We start from the raw sequence: 14634 nt of genomic DNA on the forward strand, positions 1-14634 counted from the left end.
GGGGGGGGTGCGCAGCAGCGATCTGCCCCGGGTGGCAGCCGACCTAGGAACGCCACTGGGTGTAGGACAATGGGAAAAGGCCCAATTGTTTATTAGAAGAACCCGACATGGGCCATGCACCTGTATCAAGGGTCTAGCAAGATACAAAGATCATAATGAATAAAAACATATACATAAAAATAATAAAAGAACATTCCTAACACTTATAATACATATAAATGCATGCCAAGTATATATAGATCATGGTACATAAAATACCTCCTCCCCTCCCCCTGTTTACTAAGCCGCACAGCAATGCCAGCACAGCCCATTCAAAGTGAATGGGCTGTGTTGGCATTAGCACACTGGAAGCCACTAGCGCGACTTAGTAGACAGGGGGGCAAGTGTCAGGTCTAGTAAAGAATTGGGTCTTTTTCCCATTGTCCTACTCCTGAAGATCTCTCTGTGCTTTTTGTTATGCCCAGGAGGCACCCCAGTCAGTCAGGTTTTCAGGATATCCACAATGAATATTCATGAGCTAGATTTACATGCTGTGGAGGCAGTGCATGCAAATCTCCCTCATGAATATTCATTGTGGATGTCCTGAAGACCTGACTGGCTGGGGTGCCTCCAGGACCAGGTTTGGGAATCACTAACATACACCATGTCAAAGGCAGGTGTAAATAGACATGCCTAATCGTTAGCACTTCGCTAGTTTGGCACCTAAGTGTGTGACCCACCCATGTCCTGCTCACATGCAATGCTACAACTCTTTGGTGATAAATAGAATATTGCCTAATGCAGTTAGTTGCCTAACTGCCATTTCCCCCCATTTGGGTGCCTAACTTCTTTTTGAGTGCTTAAAGTTAGATGCTTAACTTCTAGCATACTATATAGAATTAGGGGTATATGCAAAGTGGATTTAAATGTATTGAAAAAAAAAAGAAGCACCTGTACATCTATCATAGTAGAAAATGTGTAGATGTTACTGTGTTTGAATATTGACCCTATTCATAATCTTACATAAGAACATAAGTGTTACCACACTGGGACAGACTGAACGTCCAACAGTGGTCAATCTAGGTCACAAGTAGATCCCAGAACAATAAAACAGATTTTATGCTGCTTATCCTTTAGCCATACCTGGGATTGCATACAGATAAGTGATATTATGTCATCTCCGTCAGTAAGGAATGATAATACAATTGTAGTCACATAACTTGAACACATGTGAGATGTAAAGACGTACAAGACATTGCAAGCAACGACAATTAAGAGGAATATAATAAGCATAAAAAACTATAAAAGATAAAAAAAAAAAAGAAAAAAGACACTAGATATTTTTGCACGTTACACATCACGGAAGATTGGGGGTTGTCTATGATTATAATTGTCACAAGACAAAGGCTCACCTGATTGGTGATAAGAAAGTTGCCTTAGTGACTGTATGAGACTTCCCCATAGCAAATTAATAATTTTTTGCACTGTTTGTTTTGTATTCTACCATCTGTTGGTTTTGTATCCTAGTAATAAGCAGTGAATTTTCCCAAGTCTTATGGACTTTTCTTTCAGGAGAGTATCCAAACCTTTTTTGAACCCCGCTAAGCTAACTGCTTTTACCGCATTCTCTGGCAACAAATTCCAGAGTTTAATTACACACTGAGTGAAGAAATATTTTCTCTGATTTGTTTTAAATTTACCACTTAGTAGCTTCATTGCATGCCCCTAGTCCTAGCATTTTTTGAAAAACTACACAAGCAATTTACGTCTACCCCTTCCACTCCACTCGGTATTTTATAGACCTCTGTCATATCTCCCCTCAGCCATCTCTTCTCCAAGCTGAAGAGACCTAGCCGCTTTAGTCTTTCCTTGTATGGAAGTCGTGCCATTCGCTATGCTGCCTATTAAGAGTTACATTTGTAATGTGCTACTTTGTATCATACATCTGTCTTATGAATATTCTATTCTGCTGCTTTAATGTATACATCATTGACACTGTATCATATTGTTGCTATTCTATAATTTAATTTTCCTACTTGTGCATTAAGCTGACACTTGGTCACTAGAATGTAAATTGCTTGTATCAAGCTATACTGCTGTTTGCTGCCTTGGGCGAATCCCTTCATAAAGGTGCCTAATCAAGCTGGTGCAAGGGCAGTGGGCACCATGGTGCAGCCTTTAGCCTTACACCTCCCCCCACCCAAGATTTTGATAATTGAACACAAAAATCCTATAACAGTGCAGGTTACAGATGTGCTGATGGCTCTTTGAATTTATGTAGCTCTCAGGGCCTATTGTTTTGCTTGGATTGCTGCTGGTCTTTGCTGCCCTGGTCTTGCCTGATTGGACCAGTCCTGTGGCTAATAAATCTCAATAAAAGGCAGAAAGAAACATCACCTCTATAAAGACTTATAACGGGAACTGCTTCTTGTGGGGATAATACAGATGTGCTCCATGAAATCGGCAGCCATGCATTAACTTTTCTCACAGTAACATCTGAGTGGCCGCTGTTTTCATGGAGCACATCTGTATGGTCTCCATAAGAAATAGCTCCCTTTAAGTCATTACAGATGTGACTGATCTTTTCTGCTTTTAGGATTTATCAGCCACCTTTTGGAAAAGATTCTCCCAAGGCAGGGTGCAGCAGGTATAGCTGGACATAGGTAATTTACATTATACTGACCAAATGTCAGCCTAATGAACCATGAGACCAGTGGGGTAAATTTGGAAATATGTAAATTAAACAATAGCAATAGCAACAATATGATACTGTTTAAGTAATATACACAATAAAGCAGCACAATAGAACATTCATAAGACAAAAGTATGATACAAAATTAAAACCTTCTTAATAGGGAGGTGGCGAAATTTGCGGCTGGGACTTAAAGACAAAAGCCAGTGGCTAGATTGAAGAAAATGTTACTATAATTGATAAAGCATCTGCAACTGGTCCCACTAAATGGGCTGTGGCAAGCTAGTTCTGACGGCTTGAATGGCTAGCTAGTCAGTGGCCATAACAGGTGTCAGCGTGCACTTCACATTTTGGTCAGATCTAGTCAATTTTCAGCTTTGTTTTCTTAAATGCTACTAGTAACCCAGCACTAATCAGTTTGTACGCATTAAACTGCCCATGATTGATTTATCAGACCTACTGGTAGTGCCAGCAAAGGCATTTTCTTTACCAAATGGTTTGCCCAGAACTGTTCACATTTCAAAATGTCAGAAGTGGAGACTGACACTTGCTTTTCTGTAATTGGGAACAGCACCACCGCCTGAATATTAAATCATTCCCTTATATCCTACGAGCATCTCTACATCCGTACATTCAGCACCAACCTTTCCAACTTTGCTCGCTATAAGGTGGAACCAGGAATGAGACACCTGCACATCTCTTCCCCCCCCCCCCTCCTCCCCTCTCACCCAGCCTCCAATATTCAGCATCCAGTATCTCCCAAGGACAAGGGCTCCCAACCGAGGCGACCTGAGGACCAGGGAAATCAGAGCAGCAGAGATCGTGGAAGGGACAGAGGGAAATATCTCCAGCTCTGGAAAAAAAAAAAAAAACAACCCCACGTCGGCTCGCTCCATCACTGCCCCCTCCTCCTCCTGTGCTGCAGCTTCATCAATGAAAAGCCCCTTTCTTTCCCCGTCTCCCCGCTGCTTTTATTCAGCAGATGCTGGTCCTCCATCCTCCCCACCACCACTATCAAGCCACAGCTTACCTTTCTGCTCTTCAGCATCCAGATGGTGAAGGGTCCCCCCCAAAAAATCAGATTTCCCCACCCTCTCCTCCAGGCAATAAAATCCGAAGCCTTGGTTGAACAGCAAAATCTTCCTTTTTTTTTTTTCCAAGCAGAGCCACTCCCTTCAGGCAGGCAGAAAAGTGGGGAGGGGAGAAAGATCTAATGCAATGGCAGAAAGAGCAATAGCCAAGCTGGCCAGCAGTCCTGAGGATGCTGAGAGAGACAAGATGAAGAGATGAATCTTTCTCTCACTCCTGGACTGACAGCTTATAGGGATCAGCCCGTCGGGAAAAGCAGCAATGCACTGAAGCCTCTCTCTGGATGGGATAGCCAAAGGGCTTCGTTTGCCAGTCACTGACGAGCTGGCTGGCTCTTGGCCATTGGAGACTGAGCTTCACCAATAACCCTCCCCGGCTCTGATTCACTGAATAGACCAGACAAAAGAGGAAGCTGAGCGCAGCCAAGAAGGGAGGGAGGCGGGGAGGAGAAGGAGGGGCGTTCCCAACTGTTTGTGTGTGTGTGTGTGAGCCCGCACAAAATTAAGTCTTGTGGTTGTGGTACATAGTGCTCATCCAAAGAGCAAGTGGTAGGGCACAAATCAGGAAGCCAGAGCCATCGCTACAATGAAAGAAGGGGCGGTTGAAATGGATCCTCCGCCTCCTCCCCGTTACCACTGTATGTTTTTTTTTTTAAACTTGATTTATCCAAACAATCCAGGCGCATACAGTATAATTAATGACAGCATTGCTGGGATCCTAATCTATCAGCCCCGAATACACAAATGCATAGCAATTCGGCGTTCATATCGTCACTTTCCTGACCTATACTTGTGATCAATGAATAATAACTGTATTTGTACCCATCTGTATAATTGGATGTTGGATTTGTTATTGCCCGCATCCTTTCCCGAAAAAGTTTCGATGGTCACCTGGACCAGACGTTGTAAAGCAGAGGATCTGATCGCAGTACCAGGTCAGGAAACTGCCGAAAATTCAAAAGCCAAAAAACCAGCATGGCAAGGGAGCAAGGTGTAAAGGGAGAAAGACGCTGAGCCTAGAATTATGATTCCAAATCCAGCAAAGGTCCTCAGCTCACCCACCCACCCCTCCCCTGGGTTGAATGTAGAAGCTCTGAATATAGATACAGAGGCTTTATTGGGCTCAGATATGCCTAGGAAAACCAGCCAGCTAAGCCCTAATGAGGTTTAGGAGCCAGAGGGCTAGAGCATCCCAAAATAGCTGTGAAACTAAGTTGGTTTTATACTAAGGTGGGAGGGAGCTTCTAAATGAAAACAATAGAAATCAAACAAAATAAAACATGGAAAAGAAAATAAAATGATACCTTTTTTATTGGACATAATACATTAATACATGTCCAATAAAAAAAGGTATCATCTTATTTTCTTTTCCATGTTTTATTTTGTTTGATGTCTATTGATAACCTTAAGAGTGGACTAACACGGCTACCACACCTCTCTACTTAAGATAAATGAAAACAAAAATATTTGGTCCTCGACGTCTGTCTTATATTGCAGAAACTGGTATGAGTAATGTTTTCCTACCTTGGTAGGGGTCGGGTTGGGAAGCATGCTTGCAGCACTGACCCCTGCTGTGTGTCACCAAGTGTCCCTAGCTGGGGATCTCTAGGGAATGGGCTAAGACAGTGCATGCAAAATGATAGCGGCCTGGCGATGATCTATTCCATGAGAGTGTGGCAGAGGTCAGTTGGAGGGGGAGGGGAGGGGGGTGGAAGATGTGGGATTGCCGAGAGAGCTGCTATAAAGAGTCAAGTTCAACTGCAGCTCTCCAGTCTTTTAAAATCCCTGGGACTGTTTCCAGACCCTGCCTTTAATTCCACGAGCCTCAGCCTTAGAGGACGATGTTTTCTTGCGAGGGAAGCTGCAGGTTAAATGTCCTAAAAATGCTCTAAAATGCAGATACTTCAGCATTTCAGCCTTTTGCACGGTTTTGCAAGTGTAGGGCTCCCTCTATAAAAAAAACATTTGCAAAACGGCCCATGGTAAACTTTTTAATGTAGTTCACTACCATGAAACTTTGCTACAGTTCTTACTATAGGCACTGGAATAGGGTTGGCCATTGGGGCCAGGGCCCTACCAACTATTAATTAATTAATTAATTAAATCTGTAAACCACCTTTGACCAAAGCGGGTAACAAAAATAAACATACATACATACCAATGTTATGCCCAACACAGCATTAACATTAGAAAACTTGGGGCTGCAGCCATAGATTGGCTTGTTTGACCCACCCAACCAAAAAGGTCTTTAGAACATAAGAATAGCCATACTGGGTCAGACCAATGGTCCATCTAGCCCAGTATCATGTTTCCAACAGTGGCCAATCCAGGCTACAAGTACTTGGCACTCTTACAATTCTGAGATAATAAGCAGCTGTGACATAAAGCACCTCATTGACTCCAAATTCTGTCATACTGGCATACAATCTCCAAAGACTTATTGAATGGAAAAAGTGCTTCACAAAAACAATATATTTTAATTAAAAAAAAAAATTTTTTTAATTTTTAGAAAGGAGGAAAAGACCTCAGCAATTGTCTGCGGACTTTTATCTACTGTAGGTGATTATAGTCTCAACAGACATCAACATCCTTCTGTAACACTAAATGACTATTTTCTAATCTATTCCACTATTCATGATGTATTGTAAGCCACATTGAGCCTGCAAAGAGGTGGGAAAATGTGGGATACAAATGCAATAAATAAAATCATAGAACTGCCATAGAACTGTCATAGAACTGTTTTCTATTGAATCATTTTCTTTTTCTAAAATTTTCAATAGAGCTTTCTAATTGTCATAATATCCAACACTTCAAACAGAAGTAGCTTAAGGAAGATGACTAGCTCAGCATGAATATGCTAATGAATTCCCCTGAAGAAGCCTTATAGTGAAATGGGAAGCCGTTGGGATTCATTAAGATAAGTGTTTGCCTAACAAAAGGAAGCTGGGTTGGTACAGTAGAGTTAACTACCACCATTCTCCAAGTACAACATGTCCAATTGACAGCAATCAAAAGGATCCTGGATGTTACAAAAGACCTGACAATGTCCTTCTTAATTCTGGGAAGTCTATCTTAGAAGCAGGGGCATACCCAGACCTGCCATTTTGGGTGGGCTCTCCCCACCTCCACCCTATTTATTTATTTAGATTTTGCTCACACCTGTTTCAGTAGTAGCTCAAGGTGAGTTATATTCAAGTACACTGGATATTTCTCTGTCCCAGGAGGGTTCACAATCTAAGTTTGTACCTGAGGAAATGGAGGGTTAAGTGACTTGCCCAAGATCACAAGGAGCAGCAGTGGGATTTGAACCAGCCACCTCTGGATTGCAAGAATGGTGCTCTAACTGCTAGGCCACTCCTCTCCTCCACTCCACTCCCTAGTACAAATAGACAATACAGTTTGCCATACATATATACAATACAGTTTTTTTAAACCTTCCCCTCCATCCCCGCATCTACCTCTCCCTCTGTCTTCCCTGTCACCCCCTCTGCCCCTAGTCACATGTCTTCATATTTCTCCCTCTCCTCTGCCCCAGTTCTGGCAACTGCCCATTTGCCCATTCTCTCCACCCCTGGTCTGCATCTACTCTTCTCTCTCTGAACCTCCCCCCTCCCCCATTCACCTCAGAGCCATCGCTGGAGGTGATTCCTAAAGGCAACTTGCGCTTGCCCTGCAGGCTTTCCTCTACCATGTCATGCCCTTGATGGTGTCACTTCTTGTTTCTTCACTGGTGGGGACATAGTATAGCACTGAATGAACATAAGAACATATGAATAGCCATTCTGGGTCAGACCAATGGTCCATCTAAGCCAGTATCCTGCTTCCAACAGTGGCCAATCCAGATCACAAGTACCTAGCAAAAACCTTTTCCTCCAGGAAATAGTCCAAACCTTTTTTAAATCCCAAATACGCTAACTGCTGTTATCACATCCTCCAGCAGCGAGTTCCAGAGCTCAACTATTCCTTGAGTGAAATAATATTTCCTTCTATTTATTTTAAATGTATTTCCATGTAATTTTATTGAGTGTCCCCCTACTCATTCTATATCACTCAGGATTTTATAGACCTCAATCATATCCCCCCTGAGCCGTCTCTTTTCCAAGCTGAAGAGCCCAAACCTCTTTAGCCTTTCCTCATATGAGAGGAGTTCCATCCCATTTATCATTTTAGTCACTCTTTTTTGAACCTTTTCTAATTCTGCTAGATCTTTCTTGAGATATGGTGACCAGAATTGAACACAATACTCAAGGTGAGGTCACACCATGTAGTGATACAGAGACATTATAATATTCTTGGTCTTATTTTGCATCCTTTTCCTAATAATTCCTAGCATCCTCTTTGCTTTTTTTAGCTGCTGCTGCACACAGGGCAGAAGATTTCAGCGTATTGCCTTTTTTTTTTTTGTTACATTTGTACCCCGCGCTTTCCCACTCATGGCAGGCTCAATGCGGCTTACATGGGGCAATGGAGGGTTAAGTAACTTGCCCAGAGTCACAAGGAGCTGCCTAAAGTGGGAATCAAACTCAGTTCCTCAGTTTCCTAGGACCAAAGTCCACCACCCTAACCACTAGGCCACTCCTCCACTGCCTACAATGACACCTAGATCTTTTTCTTGAGTGCTGACTCCTAAGGTGGACCCTAGCATTATTTGGATTATTCTGCCCAATGTGCCCCATTTTGCATTTGTCCACATTACATTTCATTTGCCATTTGGATACCCAGTCTTCCAGTTTCCTAAGGTCTTCCTGCAATTTTTTCATAATCCGCATGTGTTTTGACAACTTGGAATAGTTCTGTGTCATCTGCAAATTTAATCACCTCACTTGTCGATCCGTTTTCCAGATCATTTATAAATATGTTAAATAGCACAGGTTCCAGCACAGATCCCTGCTGCACTCTACTATTCACTCTTCTCCACTGAGAAAAATGGCCACTTAACCCTGTCCTCTGTTTTCTGTCCAATAACCAATTCCTAATCCACAGAAAGACATTGCCTCCTATCCCGTGACTTCTTAATTTTTTCAGGAGTCTCTCATGAGGAATTTTGTCAAAAGCTTTCTGAAAATCCAGACACACTACATCAACCAGCTTACTTTTATCCACATGCTTATTTATGCCTTCAAAGAACTGAAGCAAATTGGTGAGGCAAGACTTCCCTTGGCTGATCCCATGCTGATTCTGTCTCATTAAACCATGTTTGTCTACATTATTTTCCCTGGCACTGAAATCAAGCTTACTGGTCTGTACTTTCCTGGATCATCCCTGGAACCCTTTTTAAAAATTGGCATTACATTGGCCACCCTCCAATCTTCAGGTACTACAGAAAATTTTAATGACAAATTACAGATCACTAACAACAGATCAGCAATTTCATGTTTGAATTCTTTCAGTACCCTGGGGTATATGCCATCTGGTTCAGGTGATTTATCACTCTTTAACTTGTCGATTTGGCTCAATACATCTTCAAGGTTCACCAAGATTTCTTTCAGCTCCTCCACATCATGATTCCTGAAAACTATTTCTGGTACAGGTAGATCTCTTACATCTTCTTCTGTAAAGACCAAGGCAAAGAATTCATTCAATCTCTCCGCTATGACCTTGTTTTTTCTGAGTGTCCCGTTTGCTCCTTCATGATCTAATGGTCCCACGGATTCCCTCACACACTTTCTGCTTCTGATTTACCTGAATTTTTCTTCATATTCTCTTTTATCCTTCTTTATCACAGCTTTGCATCTAGCTTGACATGGCTTATGTTCTTATTTTATTCATTCGGATCCTTTTTCCATTCCTTGAAGGAAACTCTTTTGGCTCTAATAGCCTCTTTCACTTCACCTTTTAATCTCACTGGCTGTCGTTTGCTCTTCTTTCCACCTTTTGTTTATATGTGAAATACATCTAGTCTGGGCTTCCACGATGGTATTTTTAAACAATGCCCACACCTGATTTAAAGTCTTAACCTTTGCAGCCGATCTTTTCAGCTTCTTTTTAACAATTTTCCTCATTTTGTCATAGTCACCCTTTCAAAAGTCGAATGCTGCTACAGTAGATTTATTTAGTGACTTCACTCCAGATATCAGCTCAAATTTGATCATGTTATGATCACTGTTTCCCAGCGGATCCAACACCATTACCTCTCATACCATATCCTACATTCCACTAAGGACTAGATCTAAAATAGGTCCCCTTCTTGTTGGTTCTTGGACCAGTTGCTCCAAGAAGCAGTCATTTATTACATCTAAGAATTTTACTTCCTGAGTGCTCCCTGATGTAGCATTTATCCAGTCAATAGTGGGGTAATTGAAATCACCCATTATTATAATGTTGCCCAATTTGCCAGCTTTCCTAATTTCTGTAAACATTTCTTCATCTGTCTGTTCATTCTGTCCTGGCGGACGGTAGTACAGCCCTACCAGTATATTCTTTCCCTTCACACATGGCAGGGCTAGAGATTGGCTTGTTGGCCCCATCAACTACTGAGATATTTTGCTACTCCTGGTTGTCCTAACAATTATAATTTCTTTCTTTGGAAAATTGTAATGCCATGGGTTTGTTTTTTGTTTTTAAATTGAGGGTTTCTATTACAAAGCCGCACTAGCAATTCCCATGGCAAATGGTAGGAAGCCCATAGGAATTGAATGGGCTTCCTCTCATTTGCCGCACTGGGAATCGCTAGCACGGTTTAGTAAAAGAAGCCATTAGATATTTTATAAATACAATCTTTTCATAATAACAAAAGGAGCAAGGAAAATCTGTAGTCCTACATATCACAGAAAGAAAAAAAAAAATACAAACACTTTCCAGACATAACCAATGCTGTCCACATCAAGAGCAGCAAAGACTGAAAACAAAAGAAGAAAAACAAAGAAAGATGAAAAGGGATAACCCCACCATTTTACACTGCATTCTGAGTACACCTACAATTGCCTGTTCATGCCATTCTTTTGTCAGATTATTTTTGAAAGTTTTTTTTACAGTACATTACTAAGAACGTCCCCAAGCGACTTAGAACTAGAAAAGCAATTGTTCTGATATGCAGGCTTCCAGCCCTTCCTGGGACTGAAGAGAGAAGGCACTAGGGGAGACTAAGATGCCAGCCATCAGTGGTCAGACTGTGCAAATACTGGCTCTTAAACCAACAGAGGTATCCTGCAAGAAACAAGCCTAAATGCATACATAGACTCAGAATTTTCCAAGAACTGTAGTAAATAGTTTCCAGTTTCCCAAGAGGCTGTACTCATAGTCATTATTCCCCTGGCCAGAGCAGAATATTTCATTTGGGAGTAAATGTTCATGTAGTTCTTGGTTTGTTTCCAACGACAAACTCATAATGCACTATTAAATCTCATTTCCGTTTCCACAAGGGGAAGTGCCTTCCTCCTTGCTGCAGCTTTTCTCTAAGAGGAAGGAAGCGGGAACACCAACCAGAGCAGTAAAAATGCAGTGGTGGGCCAGCTGGTAGCGGTTTCATCACTCTGTGGCTCCCATGGAAAAACTCATGCTTTATTCATGGAAGCAAGCCCTCCAGAGGCCAAGGAATGAAAAAAAAAAAAAAGAAAACAGGAAGTAAAGATGCCTCTGGAGCGTGGGGTCCCTCTCTACCAAGGAGCTTGGAGACAGAAATAGAGGCTTTTTATCCACAGTGAGAAAACTCAAGATGTTTCATCTCCATCACAGGGTTGCTACAAAGATCATAGTAAAATAGTAAATGATGACAGATAAAGACCTGAACAGTCCATCCAGTCTGCCCAATAAGATCAACTCATAGCATAAGGTATGATGTGATACTACATAGGCAAAATATAGAACAGGAAAAGTTCTCTACGATGACGAATTACAGAAGGCAAAAGTAGAGACTAATAGACGATTCACCACTGGAGACGTGACGTCTCCAGTGGTGAATCGTCTATTAGTCTCTACTTTTGCCTTCTGTGATACTACATAGGCATACATGATCTTGATTTGTCCTTGCCATTTTCAGGGCACAGACTGTAGACATCTGCCCAGCACTAGCCTTCTTCTCCATCTACTGAAACTGTAATTGAAGCCCACTCCAGCCAAGATCAGGACACACACCATACAAGTCTGCCCAGCATAGGTTTATCTGTCCAGCCACGATTAGGGCATAGATTGTATAGTAGATGACGGCAAATAAAGACCTGTATTGCCCATCCAGTCTACCCAACAAACCCACTCATAGCATAAGTTATGATGTGATATGTATGCCTTATCTTGCTGTATTCCATCAGCAGAGGATTTCTCTTTATTCTTTGTTAGTAAGATTGATTCTTTACTCAAGCCCTTTTTCACCCCTCCTATTCCTCCTTCCTTGAAATGTCCTATATCTGAAGTCATTTCCCCTCCATGTCAGTCTGGCTTCACTGTTTGGTCTACCTTCTGATTGCAATCTTTGCAGTCCTTTCAAACTGTTATGTCTTCCATGAAGAGTACTTTCTGTTCAACTGATCCCATTCCTGCATCCTGGTTTTAAAAAACCCAGTATTAGGTTTGTTTGCTTCCTACCTTCTTATCATTGATTAATCTAAGCCTTTCCACCGGCCAGTTCCCAGATCTTTGGAAACCAGCCATAGTGTGTCCATCTTAAAGAAAGCTACACTGGATCCTGCAATTACTAGTCATTATCGTCCCGTGTCCAAACTGAACTTTATGTCCAAAGTTCTTGAAAAAGTTGTCTTCCTACAACTCTCTAATTTTGCAGAAAAGACATTTGCTTTACACTCACGTCAATCTTGTTTTTGGGTCAATTAGAGCACCAAAACTGTTTTGGGACCTCTATTAAGTGAAATTCATTCTCATTTCGATAAACATAAACTTGTTCTAGCAGTCTCAATGGATTTATCTGCTGCATTTGATCTGGTAAACTACTCTTTTCTGATCTCTTATCTATCTTCGCCGGGTATCTCTGGTGAGGTTCTATCTTGGTTTATTTCTTTCTTATCCAATCACTCTTTTCAAGTTGTTACTTCCACCTCGACTGCCATTAAGAGGGATGTCCATTGTGGTGTTCCCCAAGGGTCAATCCTTTCATCACTTCTTTTCAACTTATACGTGAGCCCACTGACAGCACATATTCAATCATTTGAGGTGTCTGCCTACTTTTATGTGGATGATATTCTACTATTCTATCCAATTGCTGATTCTTCTTTTTCTATTTCTCCCCTTCAAACCTGCCTAGACTCTGTAGCCAATTGGCTTTTCGATCACCAACTAGTCCTGAACGCAGATAAGACAGTGGCCTGTTGGTTTTCTGGCTCAGTAAACCCTCCCTCCACGTCTATTTCCCTCTTTGGGACATCATTTACACCAGTCTCCCATTTTCACTATTTGGGGGTTATTCTCGACTCTACTCTCTCTTTTTCACAACACATCTCGCATTTGTCCAAACTCTGTTTTTTTCACTTTTTGGCAGCTGTGCACTATCCGCCACATTTTCAACCATGACAATTTCCACGCACTTATTCTTGCATTCTTTACCTCGTGTCTTCACTACTGTAACATAATTTACTCCAGTTTACCTTGTGCTGCTCTCAAGAAACTTCAAACATTACAGAACACGGCTATCAGATTGCTCTGTCACACTGGTCCTTACGATCACACATCTCCCTTACTTAAACAACATCACTGGCTTCCTGTTGACTTCCGAATTACTTACAAAACCAGTAATTGGGAAGCAAAGCCAGTGTAGGGCAGACTTGTTTGTGTTTATCCAACGCATTTTTAAAATTCTGTTTCCATTTTCATCTCCACCACCTCCCGCAGGAGGGCATTCCAGGTATCTACCACCCTCTCTGCGATCTCCGTGAAAAAGTACTTCCTGACATTATTTCTGAGCTGGCTCCCCTGCAACCTCAGTTCATGTCCTCTAGTTTTACCACCTTCTTATCTCTGGAAAAGATTTGTTTGTAGATTAATACCTTTCAAATATTTGAACATTTGAATCATATCACCCCTGTTTCTCCTTTCCTCCATGGTACACATGTTCAGGTCTGCAAGTCTCTCCTCATATGTCTTGTTATACAAACCCCCCTACCATTTTGTTGCCTTTCACTGAATCGCTTCAAGTTTTTTTTACATCCTCAGCAAGATTCTTCCTCCAAAACTAAACACAATACTCCAAGTAGGGCCTACTACTACTACTACTTAACATTTCTAGAGCACTACTAGGGTTACGCATCAACAATTTGTACAAGAGCATCAACACCTCCTTTCTCCTGCAGGTTATACCTCTCTTTATGTAGCCTAGCATCCTTATGGCCATGGCCACCACCGTGTTGTATTGTTTTGTCACCTGGAGATCCTCAAACACTATCACCCCAAGGCCCCTCTCCTGAGCTGAGCATATCAATCTTTCTCCTCCTATCTGGTACGTATCCTTTAGATTTCTGCATCACTCTGCACTTATTGGCATTAAATTTTGACCATTCTTCTAATGTTTGGAGATCTCTTCTCGTGGTTTCTACTCCCTCCGGGGTATCCACTCTATTGGCTATCTTTGTGTCATCTGCAAAAAAGGCAAATTTTTCCTTTTATGTCTTGAGCAATGTCACAAATATATTAAAGAGAATTGGCCCCAGCACCAGCTGTAGAAATCTACCCGTCACTTGCCTTGTTCTCCAACTACTGAAGCGGAATCTGTCAAGGCAGGCCATAGAAGTCTACCCAGTACAGGCTTTGCTTCTCAGTTACTGGTGTTGCCATTTAATCACCGCTAAGCTTGTTTGGTTCCACACCCTCTATACAGGATTCCTTTGTGTTTATCCCACGCATTTTTGAATTCGGTTACCGTTTTCATCTCCACCACATCCCGTGGGAGGGTATTCCAGGCATCTACCATCCTCTCCATGAAAAAGTACTTCC

The 14634-nt window shown here is 41.8% G+C and overlaps 1 protein-coding gene across 1 annotated transcript in view; it reads right to left on the bottom strand.

Moving 5' to 3' along the window:
• CLIP2 (CAP-Gly domain containing linker protein 2) overlaps window positions 1-4100 on the bottom strand; it is a 198584-nt gene extending 194484 nt beyond the window's left edge. Inside the window, 1 exon segment of the mRNA XM_030185837.1 lies at window positions 3702-4100. The gene's annotated coding sequence lies outside the window, so the exon portion shown is untranslated.
• Between the last annotated feature and the right edge of the window lie 10534 nt (window positions 4101-14634).

Source organism: Microcaecilia unicolor, chromosome 13 (assembly GCF_901765095.1).
Source record: "Microcaecilia unicolor chromosome 13, aMicUni1.1, whole genome shotgun sequence".
NCBI lineage: Eukaryota > Metazoa > Chordata > Amphibia > Gymnophiona > Siphonopidae > Microcaecilia > Microcaecilia unicolor.